The 16,488-nt window shown below is 34.8% G+C and overlaps 1 pseudogene; it reads right to left on the bottom strand.

Annotated features, from left to right (window-relative positions):
• Positions 1-783: 783 nt before the first annotated feature.
• LOC144311882 (cytochrome c oxidase subunit 7A2, mitochondrial pseudogene) lies at positions 784-1,194 on the bottom strand (annotated as a pseudogene).
• Positions 1,195-16,488: the final 15,294 nt, after the last annotated feature.

Raw genomic sequence — 16,488 nt, 5'->3', positions numbered from 1 at the left:
TCATATAATAACTAATTAAATGCATAATAAATAAAAAAATAAATAAAATTTCTGTGACAGCGGCACCTGGCTGGCTCAGTCAGAAGACCATGCAGCTCTTGATCTTGAGGTCATGAGTTTGAACCCCATGTTGGGTATAGAGATAATGTGAAATACTTCCTAGCTGGCATATCCAAGGGTTAGTACAATAGTTTGTTTGTTTGTTTGTTTGTTTTTAAGATTTTATTTATTCGGAGAGCCCCGGTGGCTCAGCAGTTTAGCCCCGCCTTCAGCCCGGGGTATGATCCTGGAGACCTGGAATCAAGTCCTGCATCGGGCTCCCTGTATGGAGCCTGCTTCTCCTTCTGCCTGTGTCTCTGCCTCTCTCTCCTTCTGTGTCTCTCATGAATAAATAAATAAAATCTTTTTAAAAAATGTTAAATATGACTCCAGGATCACTCCCTGCGCCGAAGGCAGGTGCTCAACCGCTGAGCCACCCAGATATCCCTCATGTAGTTGTTTTAATATGACTTCTCCTGGCTACTAGTATGGTTATCTTTTTTCCCCCATGTATTTATTGGCCTTTTGTAATTTATCTTCTGTTAACTGTTATATCATTTTCCCATTCTGTTGGAAAGAAATACTTGTCAGTTATATAAGCTCTTGGCAGAAGAATCTTATTAACACTTTTGAGTAAAATAATCTTAAAAAAATCATAATCTATAGTTGGACTTTGATTTCTTCTATAGATCATTTTTATTTTTATTTCATGGTAAACACTGCTTTATTGGTGGCAGTTAGTATTAAGTCAATAAATATTGAATTATCGATTACTGGTCCATAGAGAGCTGAATGAAACTGAACCAACTGCCTGCTGAGATGAATTGAAGTTAATCCTGCTTCTTGGGAAAAGAAGCCACAGCTAGCTGATACATGGCATATGCTGTTCCACCAACTGTGAGCATCATAGTGGCTCTATACAGGAGGGTACCAGCTACTTCACCCTTTAGATGCACTGGAATTCCATTATCCTCCTGAAATAGCTTTTGTTTCTCTGGAACTTTATTTTCAAACTGCCTGAGTGAAGCAGTACTTAGGTCCTCTGGGCAATCTGGCGAAGAGCCAGCAGATTCTGCAGCATCTTGGCTCAGTTACTACCCACCAACTGCAACAACTGACCACCAAGAACGAAAGTCCCCACACCGGAACCAGAAATACCTCGATCATTTTTATTATGAAGTATTCTATTCTCATGACTCCCACCTTTTTGGATTTTGTCTTAAGAGGCAAAAGCTATAAAAATAATTTCCTGTGATTTTTCATGTAAAATCTAACCCATTTACTCATGGATTTTGATATAAATGATAAGGGAAAGTTGCCATAAGGCACTTATTTATTAGAATAAATGAAGCATCACAAGGCAGGATTTATTAAGGACCCAGTGAGGCCTTCCTTGAGTCCCATCTTAATGGGACTGTTCTCCTCTCTGCTACTTCTCACTGCAACATACTTAGTTTCTGTATAGCACATGCCACAGCTGGTTAGTTCATATTTTTTAGCATGTGTTTTCCTGTTTAATATCTATCTTCTCACCTATAAAATAAGCTCAAAGAAGGAAAAGACCACCCCTGTTTTATTCACTGCTGTATCTTTAGGACACATAGAGCATATGGCTCATCATATAGTGCTAATACACTTCGTGTGTATTAAATAAACCAGTTAACACAAAGTGAAGTCGAGAGATATCTCAGGAAAAAAGAGAATATGAGAACATTAAGCTTTGAGTTGTCAAACAAGCTGAAGAATGGAGCTAGTACTCTGGAGATTCAATGTTTAAATTCTGGTTACTACCAAATTCCAGAACTTTGGCAATATTAAGAACCAAGAATTATAAAAAATACTTGTGTGCTTTGACTCAATAATTCGATGCCAAGAAATGATTACAGAGAACTAAGTAGAGATATAATGATAGGTTTACACACAAAACTTTTTTATTAATGTTATTTGTAATGGCACATACTGGGAAATAATGTTGATGCCTCAAAAAAGAGAACTAAAAAAAAAAACAAAACCCAAAAACATGGAAGATAAAACCTGATGAACTATTTTCTAATTGTACAACTGGTATTAAAGCATATGTGATGACCAAAGCAAACAGCTATTATTCAAAGGGGAATTTCTGTAATTTTGACTTTCTTCTTTATAATTTTTATTGTCACCAAATATTGTACCTGGAACATGGATTCATTTTATAATCAGCAAAAAGTGAAAACTATAAAAAAGCACAAAGACTTAGTTTTTTCAGATGTAACATTGGCATACTCAGAATTTTCTAAGGTAGTGAATTATTAATTTTTTACAGACCCCCCCCCCACAACCAGAAATTCAGTTCACTAGAATCTCCTCAATTTCCTACTGATGACTGATATCATTTCTCAAATTGTGACTGGGATTTAAGAGGGTTCCTTTATTATTCTATCTTTAATAGCTGTATCTAATGAATGAGAAAGAGATGAAGAGCTCTGAAGGCCAATGCACCAAGTACAACAATTTACTCATGTATATGATTTCCTCTAAGATATTCCCAATAGTTCTTGGAGATTGAAAACATTTATTATATATTTTTCCCCACTTTTCTCACTCTTGTTTGCATAAACAAAAGGAAAACAGTGTGCCTGTCTGGCTCAGTTGGTAGAGCATGCAACTCTTAATCGATGTTATGAGTTCGAGTCTGTATTGCATATAGAGATTACAAGAAGGCAAGAGAGGAGAAATAGATACTAGGTAGACTTGAAAAGTTATTTGTATATTGATCCAAAAATAGAGGAAGGCCTGCAGAGTGTAAACCTATCATTAGAACTGGATCCAGATTCATTTATTCCACTTTGCAAATACTCTTTCCCTAGTGGTCTTGTCCTATTTACTTCTGTATAGGAAGTTAACCATAACTTTTTCCATTTGTTAATGTCTTTGTAGGGCAATAAATAACTTAAGGCAGTGTGGAAGTAGTTATACAAATAGTGTTTAGGTTTTTCATTGAAGGGGGCACCAGTCCATAAGCAATGAAACATAATTTTCAAAAACAAAATAGAATTCAAAATTCGAAAGATTGTAAGTGCACTAACTTTTCAGTTATCTGGGCTGGAGATTTAGAACTTAATACCCTATTAAACTGTGTAGTGCTCAATAAGTACTAAAATATTTGACTGAAAGCTTTGCAAATAGTATTTTTTCTAACATGTATTTATTACATTTATTTTAAAATATTTTATTTATTTCTTAGAGAGAGAGAGTGAGTTGGGGAGAGGTAGAGGGAAAAGAAGAGAATTTCAAGCAGATTCCCGCTTATCACAGAGCCTGACAGGAGGCTTGATGTCTTGGCCCTGAGATCATGACCTGAGCCAAAATCAAGAGTCTGATGCTGGGCAGCCCCGGTGGCTCAGCGGTTTAGCACCGCTTGCAGCCCGGGGTGTGATCCTGGAGACCCCGTATCGGGTCCCATGTCAGGCTCCCTGCGTGCAGCCTACTTCTCTCTCTGCCTGTGTCTCTGCCTCTCTTTTGCTCTCTCTGAATAAATAAATAAATCTTAAAAAAAAAAAAAAAGAAAAAAGGAGTCTGATGTTTAACCAACTGAGCCCCTCTAAAGTGTATAGAATTTCTGATGACATATATAGTAAAGTATAAGGAGCATAAAAAACACCTTGATGATTCAGTTTTACAATGGCTATTTATTTAATGCATAGTAGATGTGCATGAATTAAATGAGAAATACAAGGATTTCTTTTGAAGTTTCTTTTTAAGATTTTATTTATTAAAAAAAAAGATTTTATTTATTTACTTATGAGAAACACAGAGAGACAGAGACATGGGCAGAGGGAGAATCAGGCTGCATGGAGGGAGCCCGATTCTGGACCTGATCCTGGGACTCCAGGATCAAGCTCTAAGCCAAAGGCAGGCTGATCCTGACCCACTGAGCCATCCCAACTTGAAGTTTTTTTAAAAGAAACAGTTTGAGCCATAATTTAAAGGGTGGAGGTGGAAATGAAGAAGAGAGACATGGCAGACATAGGTGGCAGAGGATCTGAAAAAGTTTCTTCTAATAGCATGGAATAGGGTATAGGGACATGACATCTGGTATCAAGAAAATCTAGTCCCCAAGCTAAGCTTGGACACTTATTAGTTGTGTTACTTTGTGAATATAATTTAATTTCTTTAAATTTTTGTGTTTTTCTTATGTATGAAATTGGCAAAACATCACTCCGTATTTCAATAAGTTGTGAAGATTGAAGGAGATCCCACATATGAACAAGCAGAGTTGGTGCTTAACATAAAACACTAATTCCTTTTCTGAGGCAGCTAATAGTGAGGGTACATGTCAGTGACCACTTCTGTACCTTGTGACTTTATCCTCTGGTCAGAGTGGATTTACAAAGGCATATATCTTACACACACAGGACCAGTTTTTCTCCCTCTGAGAAATGTGTCTTTTCTAATAGAGAAAAACAGAGAAAGATTAGAATGCTGTTGGCCTGCTTCTACTGCCTTTTCATTATATTATATTAGACAGTCACTTAGCATTTCCAGACTTCAAATTATCTTTAGTGAAGTGAAGAGGTTTGATTGAATTATCTGTTACTGAGATTTATTTAACAAATAACTATGCATAGTTATATTTGAAAGCAATACTCTATATTTTATACTTTATTCTCCTTAATTGTGAGGATATTAGGTTCTCAATTCTGCATGTTAGGTAAAAATGAGAATAATTAAAATAATCTTGAAAATGCCAAAATAGCCCATGAAATTCATTTTACTCAACAATAATGTCACATCAGACTTGGTAGAATGTTCATACTCTTAGTGGCACATAGGAAATAAAGATAGATAAGGCAATAAAGAATTCATTCAGGGTACCTGGGTGGCTCAGTCAGTTGTTGTCTGCCTTGGACTCAGGTTATGATCCCAGGGTCCTGGGATGGAGCCCTCCTTCCTCCCTGCTCAGCAAGGAGTCTGCTTTTCCTTTTCCCTCTGCCCCTCCTCTGACTTACTCTCTCTCTCAAACAAAATTTTAAAACTCTAAAAAAAAAAAAAAAAAGAATTCATTTATGTCATCCTCTGCTTCCTCTTGAGTGTACAGTATGTTTAACATTGGAAGACATCGGAAAAAATGTTACACCTGGTTTTTACTTTCTCATTTTTGAACTTTGACTCTCAGGCTCTGAAGTTTGTGCTCACTCTCTTATTTGCACTTTCTACCCACTGTGATTATCATTCTCTGTGACTTCAGAGCATCATGGCATATGTATATGTCCATATCTTTCTCACAAACCTATACATAATAATAGGTGATTGATAAATGTTTATTAAAACAAAAATCAAATTTAAGAATTTAAATGTTGGGATGCCTGGGTGACTCAGTGGTTGAGCACCTGTCTTTGGTTCAGGTCGTGATCCTGGAGACCCAGGATCGAGTCCCACATCGGGCTCCTTGCATGGCGCCTGCTTCTCCCTCTGCCCGTGTCTCTGCCTCTCTGCCTGTGTGTCTCTCATGAATAAGTAAATTAAATCTTAAAAAAAAAAAAAAGAATTTAAATGTTTTATGTTTATAGTGAGACTATAATGTCTACTGTAAAATTTTTCACACAGTAAATCATGTATAAGAATATATAGTTATATTGCAATATCAGCCATAAGTGATATTGCTCATATCATATGAGCAATGAAATTGCTAATTATATGCTTCTATTATGTTAAGTACTTGATTGGGATTATCTTATTTTACTCCTAATGATTTGTGAAGTAGGTAAGTGTTACCTACATTTTACACTGAGAAAACTAAGGTTTGGAAATTTAAATAATAGGTATTAAAATATAATTAATGCATAGTTAGTGAATTTTCAGCCCATATCCAATCAGTTAATTCTGGCAGCCAAAATATATTCCTTCTGCATATCTGTCTACCATCCATTCATCGCTCTCTCTTTCTCAACTACTAATAATTTATAATTTTATTAAAATCATATAATTACATACCTTTTTAGTCTGCTTATTTAGCAAAATGTCACCAATATTTTCCATATCACTAAATATTTTAATAGTTTTAATGGAACATATGTTTCCTTATTTTTAACATTGTCTTATGTTTCAATAAATGTAAATTGTGCTACTTTTATTTTCTTGTTACTTAACCAATGCCTCAACACAAATTAATCTTGAGCTTTTTTAAAAATTCAAGAAGCATGGCATTTTTCTCAAGAATTATTCATAAAATAAGTAAAATGTGGCTCTGAATTTAATTATGTATTCATTAATTAAGTATGCTTCAAAGCAAAATAAAACAAAACAAAAACAGTCCCTTTAAGCTGCTACATACCACACTGGAGTTTGAATTTTCTGGGAATTTTTAATTCATTTAAAGACTGAAGTACAAAGTCTGAAATAAAATTATAAATGACTAAATGGGTCCTCCCCCATAATCTGGAGATGACAAGGTTAATATGGTCTAAAGGAAAATGAAAAATGTTTGAAAGCATAGATTTTTGTAAGGAATGAACATTTTGTTTTTCATATTTCTTTGCTCATAGTAAGAGCTTAATGCTAGCCTAGTTGAAATGAACAAATTTGTCTCAAATAGAAATAAAACTTATAATCACTGCTTACATTACTGTAGACTTAGATATACAATGTACTTTTAAAAAAATAATGAAAATAAAATAGTTGGTTGTCAGTTGGGTAATTACCTAGGTAGAATCAAGATTCCAAAAAAAAAAAAAAAGATTCCAAGAAAGAAATCAGATTATCTTAAAGGATGAGTAGGAGTTGAGAATGTTATCAGCATTGTGGTTCACTCTAAGTTGTATCATTAAATTAAACTCATAACCTAGTGAAATTACCTAAATGAACGTCCCCTTGACTTGCCTTTCAGGATAAGCACTCCTTCCTTTTGCATCCCCAGTGTCATAAATAATCACTGGCCTTCTTCTATATTGAAGAGTTAAATGGCAAGACACAATGAAAAGTAAATTATGCTTTGAAGACTGGATAAAATAAACAGAAAAGAATTTCATGTATTGCAGCATATTCAAGAAGTAATATAAATATTTTATGGTGACAATCTCCACCTTTGTCTTAAACTATAAAGTTGTTTATTTGTGGTTTGTGGGAGGAATGTGAGGTTTCACAGTTTGAAAATCTGAATTTCATATTTGACTCTTATTAATTAGTGGGTAACTTTGGATCAGTCATTAAGCCTCTCTGGGCCTTGTTTCTCTTTTTTGTACAAAGAGAAGTACTGGTTGAATATTTTCTAAGATCAATTTCAGTCCCCATGTTATATTACATGACTTTTTCACTGAGTAATTAATTTGATAGTGATTAATGCAAATATGGAGAAGGTAATAAAAGTATTAAAGTATCTAATTTTATAAATAGAACATTGATGAACTACAGTAATTTCAAAAAGTTTTAGTTGATATTCATTCAATATCAAAGTCCTAAAACCAACCATGTGTAATTTCTTAGAATGTCAACAAATATAAATATTCATCTTCTTTAATTGTTTTTCCAAAATGTACATATGGTGCCCTGAAAGTGCCCAGGCTGTCCTCCTAATGAATCTGTGTATGGGTGAAGGACAAAAATCATGGCCTAGTCACCTTTATATTGCCAGCACTTGGTGCAGTGTCTGACACCTTATTTTATTTTATTTTTTTAGAGAGGGAGAGAGAGGTGAGGGGAGGGGCAGAAGGAGAGAGTGAGAGAGAGAGTCTTAAGCAGGCTCTACACTCAGCATGGGGCCAGATGTGGGGCTCTATCTCATCACCCTGAGATCATGACCTGAGCTGAAATCAAGAGTCAGATGCTTAACCTACTGAACGACCCAGATGCCCCAGTGTCTGACACCTTAGTTGACAATTAAAAGTACCTGTTGAATGAATGCATGAATTGATAAACTAACTTGAAAGCATACTGATTTGCTTAGGTGTCTGGAGAATTAAGTTCAAAAGAATTTTCTATTAGAAAAATGACTCAAGCGAGTCAGAATGAACTTTATAAATAAGTCGTTGCTTTACTAATATGAATTGAAGAGTTAATATCAAAGGAATTCTCTCTAATTACTGTCATAATGTTGTGTAACCATTGCCATCATCCATCTCCAAAATGCATTTCTTCTTATAAAACTGACACTATATCCATTAAACAATAACTCCCCATTTCCTCCTCACTGCTGCACCCAGCAACCATTCCACTTCCTGTGTCTATGATTTTGACAACCCTAAGTATCTCATATAAGTGTAATCATGCACTTTTTTTTTTGTCTTGTTGTGACTGGTTTATTTCACTTAGCACTATGTCCTTAAGACTCATCCATGTTGTGGCATATGCCAGAATTTCCTTCCTTCTTAAGGTTGAAAAATAATCTATTATATATAGGCACCATATTTTGCTTATCTGTTTAACTATTTATGCACACCGGGATTGACTCCACTTTTTAGCTATTAAGAATTCTTCCCTCCATTTTAGGTCACAGGACTAGAGTTCAAAAGAATCAGTCAAAGAGAATGATAGGAGTTCCTTGCTAAATTAAGGGGACAGAGGGATCTGTATATGACTCAGAATTGTAACCGTTTAAAGACAAGAGACTGTGACTAGAGCTTTCTGGTAGCAGAGGAAGAGACTGGGTGCATTGGAAACATGCTGTACTTTCAGAACTTGGCAACAAAATTGTATTTTCAGTGAGTCAGATATGGCTCCCAGGAAAAGGGGTTGACTGTGGGCTGTCTTGAAAGATTCCACATAAAACATTTTTGATTGGTACAGAGACAGATCGACCTGACAATGCACAAACTGAGGGAATCATCACCACCACTCAGATGTATTGTGTATCCCAGGAAACTCCTGGCAGCCTTTTGTAGGGTTTCTCTTTAGGAACCCTCACAAGTGCCTCATAAGAGAGAGACAGTAATTGTATATCTACGGCCGTTGCACCAGATTCTGCTATATCAAGTGATATCTCCACCTCCTATCCTTTGCTAAAATTAAAAAAAAAAAAAAAAAAAAAACACACACACAACAAAATAGCTATAAGGTGTGTACTTGTTTGTGTGTGTTTGCTGTGTTTATGTGGGTGTTTCTGTGTTAGGGACACATGGGAGGTACACAAAGAAAAAGCAGAAATGTCAAGTAGTCTCCCCCTTCCCTTTTCAGATTTCCCACCCTGAAGTGTTTTCACTGCAGCAGTAATGTTCTACATTGAAAAGTGTTTAGAGTTTTCTATTAAGTGGAATTGTATATGTTAATACGTGGTAAATACCTACTCATTTTGTTAGCTGACAGTGCTGGGAAAAGCTATGAGATATGCTTGGAATCTCCTGTGGAAGAAAGAATAATGAGTACATAGACTTGAAATGAATTTTTGTGAGAAAGATTGTATAAGAGCCTATGTCTTAGTCTGAATTTGTTCTACCTTGCAGTTGGATGCTATGAAACAGGAGGAGCAGGAAAGGGCTTGTTTTGTGTGCTAAGAGTGAGCATGATAGAAAGTTAAGTGGCTAAACTGTAATATTTGGGGGTCCCTGAGTGGCTTAGCAGTTTAGCACCTGCCTTCAGCCGAGGGTATGATCCTGGAGTCCCAGGATTGAGTCCTGCATCAGGCTCCCTGCATGGAGCCTGCTTCTCCCTCTGCCTGTGTCTCTGCCTCTCTTTCTCTCTCTCTCTTTCTGTGTGTGTCTCATGAATAAATAAATAAATTTTTTAAAAAATAAATTAAAAAATAAATAAATAAATAAATAAATAAATAAATAAATAAATAAAAAATAAACTATAATCTTTACAAGGGCACATAGTAACTTTGTTTGAATGATACTTAGACTGAGGCCTGGTAATTATTAGATAATAATAAATGTTGATGAATGTTGTTAAATAATAGGAAAATGCATAATGATAACAAAAGAATTATTGAGTTTACAAAATAAGCCATAGATTGTGTAAAATAATTACATATATTAATTTATGTAATCCACACAACAGTATTATTATTAGCTCATTTGCAGATTGAGACAAATATAAAAAAAATCAACTTTATCAGTTGTGCCCTAGGCATGTTAGTAAAATTTCTAATAGACTTAAAACATGGATTAATTTTTCTTGCTGGAACCTCTCACTCTTTGACAAAGACAGTAGAAATTTTCGCATATATTCTGTAACTTTAAAGAAGCCATATTTTCCTTTGAGTATTAATTTGAGGTGCTGAAATTAATTTCCTCAATAAAGCAATCTAGTAATTTTAAACTGAAATTTCTACTGTTTGGTAGAGCCATATGGTATTTTTTCAAAGTTTTCACATTTATTTTTGCTGGGGTAACTCTGTTAAATAAACTGATGTTTCAATAATTATATTCATATTTGTGTTTTCCATCACAATTAAAATTTTTAAAAATGAAATCAAGCATTTAAAAGTTGATTGACCTTTCAATTGAACACACACAAAAAAAGAGGAAATTAAAAGCATTTAAAGACTGCCAAAGGGACGCGTCGGTGGCTCAGCAGTTGAGTGTGTGCCTTTGGCTCAGGACATGATCCTGGGTCTGGGGATCAGTCTGGAGTCTTACGTAAGGCTCCCTGTGAGGAGCCTGCTTTTCCCTCTGCCTATGTCTCTGCCTCTCTCTCTGTCTCTATGTCTCTCATGAATAAATAAATAAAATCTTTAAAAAAAAAAGAATGCCATAAATTATCATTATAATCATTTGCTGTCATTTTCATTTATCCTTATTTTCCCCTATGGTTTAAAATTGTCTTGTATGAGGTACTTGATTCTGGAGCCAGTAGGGGGGAGTTCATGCCACAGCACCAGTCCCATCCACTAACATTGTCATACTAAATGACACTCCAGTGACTCCAGAATCTAAAAGAAAATCCCTGGGAGGCACATCATTAGCAATGAGAGACATTAGCCTGGGAAAAGTCTGCTTTACTTGTGTCATGATTGCCTGGAACATCTGAGAATCATTAAAAGGTAATTCACAGCATTGATCAAGTTCTTACATTGTGTGCCATGCTAAGTAAATGTTGAGATGCCTGCAATTTTCAGATGATGGTTTTGATATTTAAAAAAAATTATACCCAGTGATTTCAAAAGAATGGCCAATGTGGCATTCATACAATGTTGTTGCAAATCTAAACTGAGTTGTTTCTGGAGGATACTTTGTAAGATTCAATTCTTTAGATTTTAGCAAATATTCAATGGACATGTACTGTAGAGCAAGCCCTCTTCTTAGGTGCTGAGGTAAGGCACTGAAATTAAAGCAAGTAAATGCCCTGTTGTCATGGAGAACTGATGTTTTACATGATGGCAGGAGCATTCCCAAGAGATGAAGATACAAGTGGAGATACCCTTTTACGCCAGACGTCAGAACTCACATATCTGTACATCCTACTAGACAAAGCAAATTCAAGGTCAGCCCAGATTCAACTATGGGGAAGTAGAGTCCACCTGCCAATCTGCCTCATCCAGTATGCTGAGCAATGAGGTTTCACATGAGACCGAAGGGAGGCTGAGATTGAGATAACCAAGCCAGTGGTTCAGTCACATAGACATTGCCCCTGTTAATGTCAAGCTGTAATGAAAAGAGTTAACCTATTTGGAGGAACTATAGACACTCTTTCCATGCCAGTACCCCTAAAATGCTGTTGGAATTACAGGTTACTGAATGTTAGAAGTGAAAAGATCCATCTATATCACCTGTATCATCCCTCATGTTATTGATGGAAAAATGAGTCCTAGGGAAATTATATATAATTTTCCTAAAGTCACAGAGTTCATTACAGACCCAAGATTCCTGACTCTAGACTCTATGTTCTTTGTATTACATCAAGTTGCCTCTAAAATTTCAAATTATAACTCATGATTAGAGAAAATGGTTAATAACTTTTTTTTTTTTAAACTACCACCATGTTACTCAGAAACTGCATACAATCATGCTCAAGGGTTTTCTTAAATCAGATTGCTGCATTCAAAATCTTTTCTGATGGGACGGCTGGGTGACTCAGTGGTTGAGCATCTGCCTTCAGCTCAGGGCATGATCCTGGAGTCACGGGATTGAGTACATATCTGGCTCCCTGCATGGAGGGAAACTCCTTCTCCCTCTGCCAGTGTCTCTGCCACCCCCCCCTCCCTCTCTCTCTTGGTCTCTTATGAATAAATAAATAAAAATCTATTAAAAAAATAAAATCTCCTCTGCTGAGGACTATATAATAACTCTGTGGGTTATCTTGGGCAAATAATTTAACCTCCCTAAACTTTAATCTTCCCATGTGGAAAATTGCAATGGTAATTGTACTTGCCTTGTAGTTTTTGAAGGAGGGTCAAATAATGCTTGTCACACAGCACTGTGCCTGATCCAATTATGCTTATTGATAAGCATACTATTTATTTTATCAGTAAAATTTTTAAAATTATAGTAAAATTAACACACAGTGTAATCATTAGGTCTTAAGTGTAAATTTGGTAAGTTTTATCAGTAGATAAGCCTGTATATTAACCTTCCTAATCTAGATACAGAATATTTCATTCATCTCAGAAATCTCTCCTGTACCTCAGTGAGAACCTATTATAGGTAAGCTCCATTTGGATTTTTTTTTTTTAAGATTTTATTTATTTGAGAGAGAGAGTGCACATGAGTTAAGGGTTAGGGAGATGGGGGTGGGGAAAGCAGAGGGGGAGGTAGAGGCAGAGTGGGAGAGAGAAGCACTCAGTAGGGAGCCCCACAGGGGCTTGATCTCAGGACCCTGGCATCATGACCTGAGCCAAAGATAGATGCTTAACTGACTGAGCCACTCAGGCACCCCAACTATGTTCTGATTTTAGTCACATAGACTTCTTTTGCTGCCCCTGAAAATCATATAACTTGAATCTTTTATTTATTTATTTATTTTGGCTTGGCTTCTTCTGGTTAACATAATATTTTTGAAATTATGCTCTTGAATGTATATATATATATGTGTGTGCATGTGTATATATATATATTTGTGTGTATATATATTTGTATGTGTCTATGTGTGCATGTATAAATTACTCTTAAGATTATTGCTAAATAATGTATTTTTCCATTTTATAAATATGGCATGGAATCTGATTATCCATTCTCCTACTGATATTTGAAGTGTTCCAAATGTAATAAATCTTCTACAGAATTTTTGTACCAAACTTTTGGTAGGGGCACATATTTTTTTTTCTTTGATAAATACCTTGATATAGAATCACTTGGTCATATGGTAAGTGAATGTTTAATGTTGTAAGAAACTGCCAAAATCTTTTGCAAATGGTTATACCATTTTACATTCTCATCAGAAAATGTATGAATTTTAGTTACTCTCTACCCTCAAAAAATTTGGTATTGCCAGCTTTGTTAATAAGAAAAGATATCATTGTGGTTTCAGTTCATATTTTGTTGATGCATTCTGACAAAGAGAACTTTTTCATATGCTTATTAGATACACATACAATTTTTTCATTAGATATATATTCAAGTATTTTTTTAATGATTTTATTTATTTATTCATGAGAGACATGGGGTGGGGGTGGGCAGAGACACAAGCAGAGGGAGAAGCAGGCTCCATACAGGGAGCCTCATGAGGGCCTTGATCCCGGGACCCCAGGATCATGCACACCCTGGGCCAAAGGCAGGCGCTAAACCGCTGAGCCACCCAGGGATCCCCTATTCAAGTATTTTGACCAGTTTTATTAGGTCATTTGCATTTTATTAATAAGATATAAAATATCTTTATGTATGCTGGATACAAGTTCTTTGTTGGATATTTTCATTGTTATACTTTTTTCCTGTATGTGACTTGCCTTTTCAATATTTTTAGTACAATCTTTTGATGAATAGAAATTTTAATTTTTCTGAAGTCCCAGCTTATCAATGTCATATTTTATGCTTTATGATTTTTATACATTCTCTAAGAAATTTTTGCCTACCTCAAAGTCCTGAAGATAGTTTTTCTTTTTAAAAACCATAAGTTTTAGCTTTTTTTTTTTTTTAAATATTTATTTATTCATGAAAGAGAGAGAGGCAGAGAGGCAGAGACATAGGCAGAGGGAGAAGCAGGCTCCATGCAGGGAGCCTGACATGAAACTCAATCCTGGGACTTCAGGATCATGCCCTGAGTGGAAAGCAGATCCTCAACCACTGAGCCACCCAGGTGCCCAAGTTTTAGCTTTTTCATGTATGATGGAGTAAAAGACAAAGGTAATTTAAAAAAAAAAATTACCCATTTTGAGACCACCTGGCAGGCTCAGTTAGTAGAACATATGACTCAATTTCAAGGTTATGAGTTCAAGCCCTATGTTGAGCATGGAGCCTGCTTAAAAAATAATAATAAAATAAAATTTACCATTATTAGGAGCAATAATATTCCAACATTATTGTTTTAAAATATTAGGCTGTCCCCTTTGAAATGCCTCATCTTTATTGAAAGTCAAATGAGTCTGTATATGTAGAACTCATTTATTCTTTTTCTAGCTTCTAAAGCCAGAAGCTTAGATAATTGATTTTAAGTTTTCTCCTCTTTTATATACTGACAGTTATGAATTTCCTCCAGGTTTTGCTTGAGCTCCACAAAACAAATTTAAGATGTTGCATTTTCATTTGTTTTGAGGCAATTGTGTTTCCACTTTGATCTATGAATTATTTAGAAGGATACTGTTCAATTTTCAAAATTTTGGGAACTTTTCTACCTATTATTGATTTCCAACTGAATTCTGTTGTAGTAAGAGAATATACACTCTAAGCTTTCAAAATTTTAAAATTTATTGAGGGTTATTTTTGAACAGTTGAAAAGTATGTACATTTGTTAATTTACTCTGCAATTATTGAGTATAGTGTTCTATAAATGAGAAGTCAGAAGACTTTTTTAATATTGCCAGCTCTGATTGTGGGATATATCTATTTTTCCTGTCAAGTACTGACTTTTCCTGTCAGTTTTTTTGCTTCATTTTATTTTAAGTTCTATTATCAGGTGTGTAAAATTTTATAATTTTTTTGTCTTCTTGATGAATTAATCCTTTTGTCATTATAATAAATAGCACTTTGGGGATCCTGAGTGGCCTTCTGCCTTCAGCTCAGATCATGATCTCAGGGTCCTGGGATGGAGCCCTATATCAGGCTCCCTGCTCAGCAGGGCCTGCTTGTTCCCCTTCCCAAACCCCTCCCCCTCAGCTCATTTTTCTCTCTAATAAATAAAAAATCTTAAAAAAATAGCTATTTATCTCTTCTAATAATTCTTTTATTCATAACTATTTTCAGCCATTATTTTGCTATGTTTATTCTCCTTGTCTCATTATTTTCTCCCCATTCTGTTATTTTCTGCTGCCTTTGCCTTATTAATTATTTTTTAGTATTTGGTTTTAATTTCTCTAATGATTTTTATCTATACTCTTATATTATTTCCAGTGATGCTTTAAGGATTGCCATATTCATCTTTATCAAAGTCTATTTACAGTTGCTAACAGGTCACTTGATGAAATAGAAGAATTTGTAACAGTATAACTTAACCCCAACTCTGGGATACTTTATGCTACTATACATATATGGGCTATAAACTCTAATATGAATTACTATAACATGCATTTAAAAGTCAGGTCTCCTTTAAAGGGAACACAATAAAAACTTTTTTACCCCAAATATTAATGATTTTCCATGCTCTTCATTTGTGTATATCTAGGTTTCCATAGGGTATCACTTTCCCTCAGCCTAAAGAATTTCCTTTATTTCTATCTCAGCTCTGCTGGTGACAAATTCTCTCAGCCTTTGTTTATTTGAAAAAAATTTTTCAAGTTTTTAAAATTTAATTTTATTTTTATAGAGATTTTTAAAATTTTATTTTAATTCAATTTGTAAACATATAGAACACCTTTTTTTTTTTTCCATTTTGAAGGATCCATTTACTAGATCTAGAATTCTATGTGTACGTTTTCTTTCAAAACTTCAAAGATGTCACCCACTGTTTCCAGGCCCTAATTGTTTTGATCAGTCAACCATCATTGCATTGTTAGCCACTAGCAATGAATGTGTTTCATTGTTTCTGGATATTTTTAAAGTTTTCATTTAATCTTTAGTTTTTAGATGTGTGACTATAAAGTTTCCATGAGTTTTCATGTTTACCCTGCTTGGAGTCCACTGAACTTATTGGAGCCAATGTAATATTTTTTTTTATCAATTTTGGGAAATTCTTTGGCCATTATTACTTTAAATATGCTTCTGCTTTATTCTGTCTTTCTTCTCCTTCCACACTACTTTGTAAGGAGGCTTGATATTGTTACACAGGTTTTTAATCACCCTTTAACTTTCTTTGAACATTTTCCTGTGATTTTTATGGTAGATAATTTTTATTGATTTATCTTCAGGTCTACTGATTATTTATTTCTTCTACTATCCTGAAATTGCCAATCTGTTATTAAAACTCATGCATAAACTTCTCCTTGCAGTGTTTGTAAAGTTCTAGAATTTT

Source organism: Canis aureus, chromosome 4 (genome assembly GCF_053574225.1).
Source record: "Canis aureus isolate CA01 chromosome 4, VMU_Caureus_v.1.0, whole genome shotgun sequence".
NCBI classification, from domain to species: domain Eukaryota; kingdom Metazoa; phylum Chordata; class Mammalia; order Carnivora; family Canidae; genus Canis; species Canis aureus.
This window is presented reverse-complemented; position numbering and strand designations above follow the sequence as displayed.